Here is a 10,534-nt window from a genome sequence, read left to right as displayed (position 1 = left end):
TTAGCAGCAAGGTTTAGTTGTTTTTCTTTGAGAATGAGAAGGTTTTGTCTGAAACAGTTCACAAAGTAATAATGAACATTGATTTAAGGAGAAGTTATTGGATTTATTGGATTCTTGGTTTTGTTTTAGTATTTTTTGTTTTATTATAAGTTTATCAGTATATAAGAGTTGTAAAAGAATTTATTTTGAGTTTTCTGAGATTGATTTCATTGTTTAAAAATCAATTTTATAGTCTGTTATTTCTTTGTATAGTGATACAAAGGCATTTGTTTTCAAATCCTTTATTTTTAACTATTTAAGTGTTCTATAAACGTTATTGTTAAGAAATTTTATCATGTTATCAGGTGAAGATTTGTGCTTCGTTTTTTCATAGTGAATCCTCGTATGTTTTATTATTGTTTATGTAATCTTATCCAGGTTACATGCCAGTTCTGAAGTTTCATTTTGGATTTTAACTGTATTGTGCATTTTTCTAGGTGAACTTCCTGATTCGTTTTTATATCTCTCGTGAGTGGAATCATTACATTTCTATTTTTCATCATTCTCAAATGTTTTTCAGAAAATCTCAGAGAGAGGTGCCTGAAACATTCTGACAACCTCTTGCCATTGTTAATCTTACGATTTCTCCAATTGGCATCTTTTTCCTTCAAAAGAGTTTCAAGAAAAATGAATCTTTGTGTCATTTGAACAGTTTATCGGTTTGAACTTCAAGTGTTTATTTTATAAGAAAATGTTATAATAGGTTGTTATGTTTTAAGTATTATATATGTATTGTTAGTGTAAGTTTTGTTTTATATAATATGTTAAGGGACATCTCTCCAGTTTAAAGTTTGGGTCCTGGCCAGACCCTGATTTTAACTTAGACAGATGAGTTTGCCAGCAAAATTCAGAGGTTTCTGCACAAAAATGAATGATATGCAGGTCATTTTTGACCCATCAATTCGATCCTACAAATGTTACAGCTGACACAGTTTTGAGGTGAAACTTGCCAGCCCTGCCCGGGAAGGGATGCCAAGGGTTTTCACTGGAAACAAATGTTTCAGCTGTTTGCAGACTCTGAAATGCTGTCACAATGTTTCTAATGATCATGCTTTGTTCATTTTTATATATGCTATTTAGAATATCTTTCTTTTGAATTTTCTTGAATTGTTATCGATTTTGATAAGTTTTATACATTTTATTATTGAGATATTTTGTCTTGTTCTATATTATGATTTATATATCAACTTTCTTGTTTCAAAAGAGAAGAAGAGAAAGAGAGAAAAAAGGAAAAAGAAAAAAGAAAAGGAGTGAAGAAGTGCCTGAAATAAGGCTGAAATGAGGTTGAAGATTTTGTATGTTTTAATTTCTTGATATAATTATTTTGTAGACTTGATTTTGCTTATCATTGAGAAAAATATGAGGAGAGTGCTAGACACTGGACAGATAAAATTGAAAGAGGGAAAAAAAAAAAAATCGTTCAAATAAGTAGCTTTGAGCAAGGATTTTGTTAATGTTTTCACAGAAGTTGAAAGTGAGGTTTTTTAGTTTGCAGACCCTCAAAAACAATTCTTACAGATTTAGAGATGGGAGCTCAGATCATTATTGTGGCAGAGACCAGATTGCTGACAATGTCAGGGAAAGATTTCTTAATCATTCATTTACATTTAAAGAAGAAATATTTTGAGTGGACAATCCAAAGTCGCAGGATTTTTCAATCACGTTGTTAGGGCATTCAGAAGTTTGCACAGTTTGTTTTCCAACACACAAAATGTTAAATGTAAAAGTGAGTTTCAGGGAAAAAACAAAAAAGAAGCCAGGAACCAATGGAAGAAATGACAGTATTCACTGATGGTTTGGGAAAAAACTCACAAATCAGTGGTCACATGGAAAAATCAAAAAACAGGGAAATGGGAATCAAATATCAAAATGATACAAGGTTCACCACAAGTTGCAAAATTGGTAACAATAGTCAGGGGTTTTTCAGTTATTTTAGGAACCCTCAATCTGATCACAAGTTTAGTGTATGTTGCAAATGTGGTCAAACAATTAGAGAAATCACTTTTAAAACATACAGACAAGGAAATTTTATATTCCTATCTATTATGCATGAAAATAATCCTAGAAAAACAGAGAACATTAATAAACACATCAGAGTGCATTCTTCACCTCCGAGATTTTTAGTAAAAGAGAATGCTCATGTAGATAGGCTCACAATGCCCATTTTGCAGACACTGCCAAACATTTTTGAGCAGGCAAAATTGAACCGTGCATGTTTTTACAAAAATGCACAGGCATTGATGGGAACCTTTCACCCTTCTGAAAGTCAGACAAAGGAAATCTGCTTGCCAGAGTGCCAGTTTGTGCAGTCTCCTGTATTTACAGGAATGGACAATCTGAGAGGTTTGTAAAAGCCTTCAGCTGTGGCAAGCTGATGTCACAAAATACCCAACTTTTGAGAGGCTCGAAAATATCCATATTTCAATTGATACATTTTTAGGGGCGATTTTTGCATCATATACAGGGGAGACCACAGAACATACCTGCAAACATTTTTTATAAGCATTTACATCATTAGGAGTGCAACAAGAAATAGAAACAGATAATGGTCCAATTTATACAAGCAAGGTGCTTGACAAATTTTTGAAAAAACAGAGGGTCAAACATATTTTCAATATTCTTCATTCTCCCTCAGGTCAAGCAAGCAAAGAACACATCACACCCTGAAATCCACTTGGATGGACAGAAAAGGGATGAGGCAGGGTTGAACAAATGTGTTGAATTTTTTAAATGGTTTTTTCTCAAAGCCCACAACAGCCCACAGGAAAAACTAAGGAAAAATCCTTTCGTTTTAATCAGAAGTCCAGAGTCAGGACAGATTGAAGATTCATTTACATTAATAACTTGGGGCGAGGGTTTCGCTTGTGTTTCTACAGGACGAGGACTGAAGTAAATGCCAGCGAGGCACATGTAACCTTATCGGGTGCAGACGTCAGTGGACGTGGACCCGAGAAACAGAGAGGCAAGCACGCAGACGAAGGCAGACAACAACGCTGCAGACATCTTGTCGGACAACGATTGATCACCCAGAGACTTAGGGTTTTTTCTGAGAAATCAAGTGTTGTTTGGGTGTTGCTGCATTGCAGGGTTTCTCACAGAGGGTGGGGACATGGACATGGGATTCAGACAGATAGTGTTCATGTGCTTCATTCTTTCACCTGTTGCCTTGGGCAACAGGACAGATTTTCCCATGAGATAACCCAGGGAAAAAAGTGTGGGAGACTTTGGCAAAAGCAACTGGTCTGGACAGCATTTGCCTGACCCATTCGAAACCAGAGAAACCATTTTCAACATGCTTGGTAGGTGTGCCAGTGGAGGGATGGTCAGTCCCAGGGGACATCCTTCCAGGGGTTCTGAAGTTTCTTTCAGACCCTGTGGAGGGATGACATGTTTGGACACAATTCCTTCCTGCTGCTCACTTTGAACCTCTGGATTTGGACATTTTGGGTCAACAAAAATGAAATGGTGCATCAAATTTAATTCATCAGGAGTGGCAAAGACAGATAATCATACAATAGATGTCACTCCGAATCAGCCTTTTTATAAAAATGCGTCATCTTGGTGCAATCATACCAAAATGACAAGCAAACCATCCTTTCAACATCCAGCCACTTTACCGAAGGGAATGTTTTTCATTTGCGGGGACAGGATTTGGCCTGCTATCCCTGCAAAAATCAAGGGTGGTCCATGCAGCATTGAAAGATCTTTTGTTAACACACAGCATGACCTTGATAAGAGAGCAAGGAAGAAAAAAGAATCTGATGAATGAAATGATCCAAATTGTGACAATGATAATGTTAATACCAAGAAAAAAGGCTCGGAAAAACTGAGTGGTTCTGCTTTCACAGCAGGTGGCATCAAAAAGAGCCTTGGTGCAGTTGGATCAAAAGAGGTTGTGGGCAGAGTAAAGATGCCCATGTCATTTCTTTTGCATCGAATGATTTGTTAGCTAGCAGTGAGAAATGAGAACAAAACAGTAATTGAACATCTATTATAAACACATAGACACATGAATGAAAATTTAAAGAGATATCAGAGGACCAAACACACCTGGAGAAAAATTAAATCATAAGTAGATGGTGTGTTCAATTTGTTTCACTTTTCACAGTTGTAGAAAAGAGATTTTGAAAATAGTTGTATGTAATTATAAGGTATTGTAATTCTTCTAATGTTTGTGCTGTCCTTGCCTCAGTGCATGAGGCAGACCATGGACAAAGTTGTCAAAGAGGTGTTCTTGGTTCAAAAAGGAAAGGATCCCTTGAAAAATATAGTTCAAATTATGATGATGATGTTTCTACCTGGGACAAGTCTCGGAGAATTGCAATAGCAATTTTCTCACCCCAAGCAGCATCAGGGGCGGCCTTGACACAATTGGATCGTATAGCATATTGGTTGAGGAAACACAGTCGTGCCATTTCGTTTGCACTGAGTGACATGTTAACAGACATCAACAGTGCAAGGCAAGCAGTGCTTCAAAACAGGGCGGCAATTGATTATTTGCTGCTGAAACATGGGCACGGATGTGAGGAATTTGAGGGGATGTGCTGCATGAACTTGTCCGATCATTCAAAATCTATTCATAAAAATATAAAACAAATACAAAGTAATGTTAGCAAATTGAACAAAGTTACAGGGTCCTGATGGGATGATTTGTTTGGCTTTTTTGATATCTCACCATTGTGAAAAGAACTTTTGAAAATAGTATTTTATATTCTTATAGGACTTGTAGTTCTTCTGCTTGTTCTACCATGCATTTTCGTGTGTATTTGAAAGACCTTGAACAGCATGATAAACCGGGTGTTTCTGGTTCAAACAGAGAGGGGAGATGTCGGAACTCAAAATGTCCCTCAGACATTTTTAGAGGTTCCAGGCCTTGGTCAGAAGCATTTTAGACCCTGGCAAGCAGCTGAAAACAGCTGTGATCTTGAGTTTGAACCATGGAATGAATTACCAACTTTAAAGGTGGAACAAGCAGTCACAGAGGGTTAGATGGTATAGTAAAAGTAGTCACAAATTAGAGGGTAAAATTTTTTAGTATTGTACAGGGGGGTTTTAACACCTGTACAGGGGGGGTTTTACTTTGTACAGGGGGGTCAGGAGTTCTAAGATGGAGGAAAGTGGGCCTGATCCTGTTCTTCCTCCTTCTTCTTCCTTACCTCCATGTTCTTGGTGATGTTGGCATTTTTCTATTGGTTTAGGCTAGGGACACACTATTCAACGTAGATGATAGATATTGGCACATTATTGTAAATATAGTACACGTAATTTCTTGTATATAATGTTTGTACCATCCCACTGAGGGGCAGAGCCCCACACACTGCCCTGCAGGACAGACCTGCGGCAGGGCAGCAGAACTTGTTATAGATAAGCAAAAATAAACAACCTTGAAACCAGCACGGACGAACTATGGCTTCTTCTTTGGCAACGGGGCAGAAAGGCAGAGACTTTCTACAATCTCGGAATCACCAACACCCACAGATTCCGACAATATATGTTTGGTTTCATTTGTATAAATACGTAAATATATATGTATACTAATTTAATAGGTGCAAAAGATCTCTCTTAAACTTGCAAAATCTGTAAAATGCTTTCTCCTGCTCCTGAAAACACAGTTAAAATTTGCATAAAGTCTTGCAATATTAGAAATAAGACTCAATCACAAGGCAAATAACTATCAATATTATCATACTGTAAGTGAATAAATACATAATAGCATCATAAAAATACACTCACACTGAAATAAATTGTCTGGATTATTGTTAGTTTGCAGTAGCTCACTGATTAGAACTTCTGGTTTTAAAGACTTGATTTTTTTTTCATCTGCTACTTTTTTGTCATTAATTTGTTTTTAATAAAAGCCTTTGAAGTAAATAAATTTGACTGAGATCTTTTTAAATAGCAAGAAAATTGGACATGGTGCATCTTACCTATTTTAGAACAACACGTACAAATTCAATGTGAAATCTCACAAGGCATCAAGAAAGACAATAAGAATTATTTATCCTTTTCATCACAGAAATAAAAGCTAAAGATACGTAGATTCCTTTTCTAAATAATTTACATCTTAATATAACTTTATTCCTTGCTTTCTTTTTGGTGTTATTGAGAAGTAAGAGCTTTTTTAATCCTCCTCCTCTCCATTTTTATTTTGTTTATGAAAGAAAGATAAATTAATTCTTTTTTCTTCTGATAATTGGACCATATAAAGTTCATGGAATATTTAATCTTAAAAATAAAGTACATTAAAACCATCATATATGTAGGTGATTATTAATAGATGCTGTTATTTTTATTATTACAATAGAATTACAAATATAAAGTAATTTTCCAAATCTGGCAATGAAAGATCAGCAACACAACCAGCAGATGGCCCCAGCCGAACATCACTCTTACACCATGATCTGATGGATATTGTATTTGTGAAACTGTCTTACAGGGTAAGTGTAATTATAACACACAGTACATATAACACAGTAGAATGAAAAAAATCTTGTTACTAGTAGTCACATCAGTGAATATTCAATTCACTGATATATAACAATTTTAGAGATCGGAATTATAGGTAAAGAATTCTTCACAGCTACCCAAAGTTGAGGGTGGCCATCAATAAAAGGTTTAAAAGGATTTGACTCTTACTGGAATTAGTCCCCAAATTAAAACAAATATATATAGCAAGTGGCTTTTCTCAAGGTGATAATGCACACAGAATGAAAATTTGAAGAAAAAATTATATCTTTTAACAAGCTGTTTGAAGAGAAGTTCATACACATGAGGACTGCAGTGTATACATCTGAGCTGCAGACTGGATCCTGCTGAATGCAAGAAAGGAAACAATGTTTAATTTCGCTTAATAGTGCTTTTGGAAAAGCATTTCTTTTGCTGTTTAAATTCAAAATATCATGAAACTCATCACTGTAGAATAATTATATTTTAAGAACTGAACTGTAAATGGAAGAAATTATTTTACTGTGACCAAAGCATCCATCGGTGATTTGTAAATACAGGTGTGGCAGTGCCACAGATTTTCAACTGTACTTTCAAGTAAGTTATTTAAATCTATATTTTAATATGTGAGAGAAAAGTGAAAGTTGTGAGAAAAAAAAAAATTTATGTAACAATAATACTGTGTTGTAGACCAGATAATTAGGAAAAGCAAGCATCAGAGGGAAGTTGCTCAATTGGGTGTGTCGGAGCCCCGGAGTGGTTATTATTGCAAGCTATCTAAAAGATTGTCTTTGGCTACTGTGGTTTGCTCAGCAGCTCAAGCAGAGGCATACACGCGCTGACACCCTCTCTGTCTGGTGTCTTCTTGTTCTCTCCCCGCCCAGGGCTGGTGCTATCCTTTTCATTGGTACATTACATGATACATATTTACAGTTTTTCCCCAATACCTACTAGCTATATTAAATGGTGCTTTTCTACTCTAAACCAATCTGTGAGTGCCAACATCATCAAGAACATGGAGGTAAGGAAGAAGAAAGAGGAGGAACAGGATCGGCCTACATTCCTCCATCTTAAAACTTCTGATCCCCATGTACAAAGTAAAAACCCCCCTGTACAGGTGCTAAAACCCCCCTGTACAATGCTAAAAAATTCTCCCCTCTACTTTGTAACTACTTCTACTATAATATCTAAACTTTTGTGACCGCTTGTTCCACCTTCAAAGTTGTTAACTCATTCTATGGCTCAAACTCAAAATCACAGCTATTTCCAGCTGCCTGCCAGGGTCTAAAATGCTTCTGACCAGGGCCTGGAACCTCCAAAAATGTCTGAGGGGCATTTTGAGTTCCAACAGAGTGTGTTATGTCCATGTAATTTCTTGTCAGTGTGTCAACTATTTAATTCCCTAATGAATTGGGTACCTACTGATAACATATGTAATGGTATGTTTGTGTAATTGGAGCCTGTATTTGTTAATGATACAAACTTCAAATATAGAGGTTTAGCAGTTTCAACCAATCAAGGAACTCAAAAGTCCCAATGAAATGTAATAAGAAATCAATTGCATTTATGTATCTGTAATGACGTATATATGTATTCCACGGACAGATTCAAGCGAGATCTCTGTGGTTGCTCTTGGAGGATGAAGTTTATTCAGGACGCAGAGAGGCTCTGCCTCGAGCTGCCAGACACAGCACGTGGCTGGGCCTCGGGTGATGGGGGAGGGGAGAGACAGAGAGGAGAGCAGGGACTCCCGGAGGACTCTCCAGGAGGGGAAGGGAAGATCCAAGAGGGCGTCCAGCCCCCCGGAGACCCTTTATCAAAGGGGGCTCCAGGGTGGGCTGGAGCAGGACCTGGGCCAATGGGGTCACAGGCACCTGATGGTTCAGGGGAGGGTTACAGATGTGGGGTGAACCATACATTCTGGGGGGTGAGATGGGAGAATCCATTCGGCTTTTGGACCCCGCTGTAGGTGAGGGTATTTGTCCAGCCAGTAGGGGGCGTTATATTCGTCCTGGCTGTACCATTGTGGTTCTTAATCATATTTATCTACCCTCCCCAACATGTATCTTTCTGGAATGTGAAGTAGACAGTTTTTATTTTAACAAAAATGTAGGAAATGGCACATAAATGTACAAGATGAGAAAATTTAGAATAGGTCAGAATTAAAAATATCCATGCAAGCTTAAGCACCCCTGCAAAGGCACCTTTCAATGGCCTTGCATTATCAGATCATAAACTCTTCTTTCTATACACCCTTACCTCATTTATTGGAATGAATGGATGGTGCCAAATAATTCACTTTCATTTTCTCCCCATTTCAACGTGTGATCTTGCATTTTGTTTATCACTCTCTACTCAAATGCTGCTCTTCATAGACACTGTTGATATCTTACAGACTTTTCTACGGTGTTCCTCATGAGCGGACCTAGGCACATCACAAACAACCACTAACTTGTCTTCTCTTGACTCTCATGAGCTGTGTCAGTGGTATCATCTTTGCTTGCTGAAAGTAAGTTAAGCTGATGTGTACATTGCACAAGAAATCAGTTTTATGATGTTCCCTGAGATCCTTAAATTCACATCAAATACCTGCATGGAGATTTATGGAGATTCAAATCCAAGTATAGATGTTTATCTTTAGAAGCAGGGGAAAGAGCCAGGGAATTGGTGAACATACACTATTCAGACATTATATACAGATTTCTATTTCCTTTCATTCCAGCTTTTAGATGGAAACAAAGGAAGTATGATCAAAATTGCTAACTAACTTTGGATGTCTAAGACGGGGTACCTTGGAGCTGATTTTTTCATAGTAATTAGTAGGTTCAGACTGCCTATAGTCCCCTGGAACTAAGTTCCAAGAATACTACAAAAAGGAAAATTGGACAAATTATCACAGTCACTTTGGTTTAGATGAATAGCTGGTATGCTTTAGTTCAATTTCTGACTAACTGTGGGTAACTGCAATTCCTTTATGTTAAATTACAACTATGAGATTTTAAAATTCCACAAATCAAGCATAAGAATTTAAAGTTTGGTATAGAAAATGGGGAAAACAGAATTAAATGCAATTTTGAAAAATTATTATTTAAATTGGTCCAGTATGGCCATGGAATTTTATAGAAAAAGAGCAATGTGTCTTCTTTTGGACAATACTCAAATTCCTAAATCCAGCAACTGTTCTGCAAGTGCTACATCATTCATTTCATCAAATTCCTCCTCTTCTACAGCAAATGAGGGATTGGCTGCCTCACATTTAGTATTTTCTTCAACACAAATGTTGACTTATTCCCAGATCTGAGAGAGACAGGATTTTCTGAAAAAGAATGCTCTCATTAAATGACCCCTGTTGGAAAGAGACTCACACAGCTGAGCTGAATTAGCATTAAAAAAGCAATCCCAGGTATGGTATTGCCTATCCCCTGAATATGAGTCACTGATGTTTTCTTAATGCAGACTTTCTTTGGCCTGAGTGTTTTAGAATGCTAAATCACAAATAAGCAAATATACTATTACATTTATAAAGATTACTTATTGTTGATGGATAATTCCACATCTCCAAGCACTAAGCATAAAGGAATAGAATTCAAATTTATAACTCATCTTAGCTACTCTGGCAATATATAGCTTGCTTCAGTTGGTCTCAGCTGCTTTCCTACTTGAATATATCTCAGAAAATGCTATATGGAAGTGTGACTTTTATTACTAGACTATATCAGACATTTATTTACATTTTTAATTTTTTTTTTGTCTTTGACTTTATAATTCTTTTATGCTTATGCATGCTTGCATATTTCAGAACTTTACCCTTACAAGTAGTAAAGATAGAATGTGGATAATTTTTTATCCATACTGTACTGACTGGTCCATTTTGACATGCAATCTCCCTATCTGTTTTTCTAGGTTTCTAACACAATATTTGTATGTATGTCTGCATTGCCCTTTTTTTGTTCTTTATCTCCTTAAAAAGACAATGTAAAATACAAAATTATTATCAGTATTATTTTTAAAATTACTTGCAGTTATACATCATGCCAATTCCACATGTGCT

The sequence above is a fragment of the Taeniopygia guttata genome, chromosome 2 (assembly GCF_048771995.1).
Source record: "Taeniopygia guttata chromosome 2, bTaeGut7.mat, whole genome shotgun sequence".
NCBI classification, from domain to species: Eukaryota; Metazoa; Chordata; class Aves; order Passeriformes; family Estrildidae; genus Taeniopygia; species Taeniopygia guttata.
The sequence above is the reverse complement of the archived record's forward strand: the minus strand, read 5'-3'. Positions refer to the sequence as shown.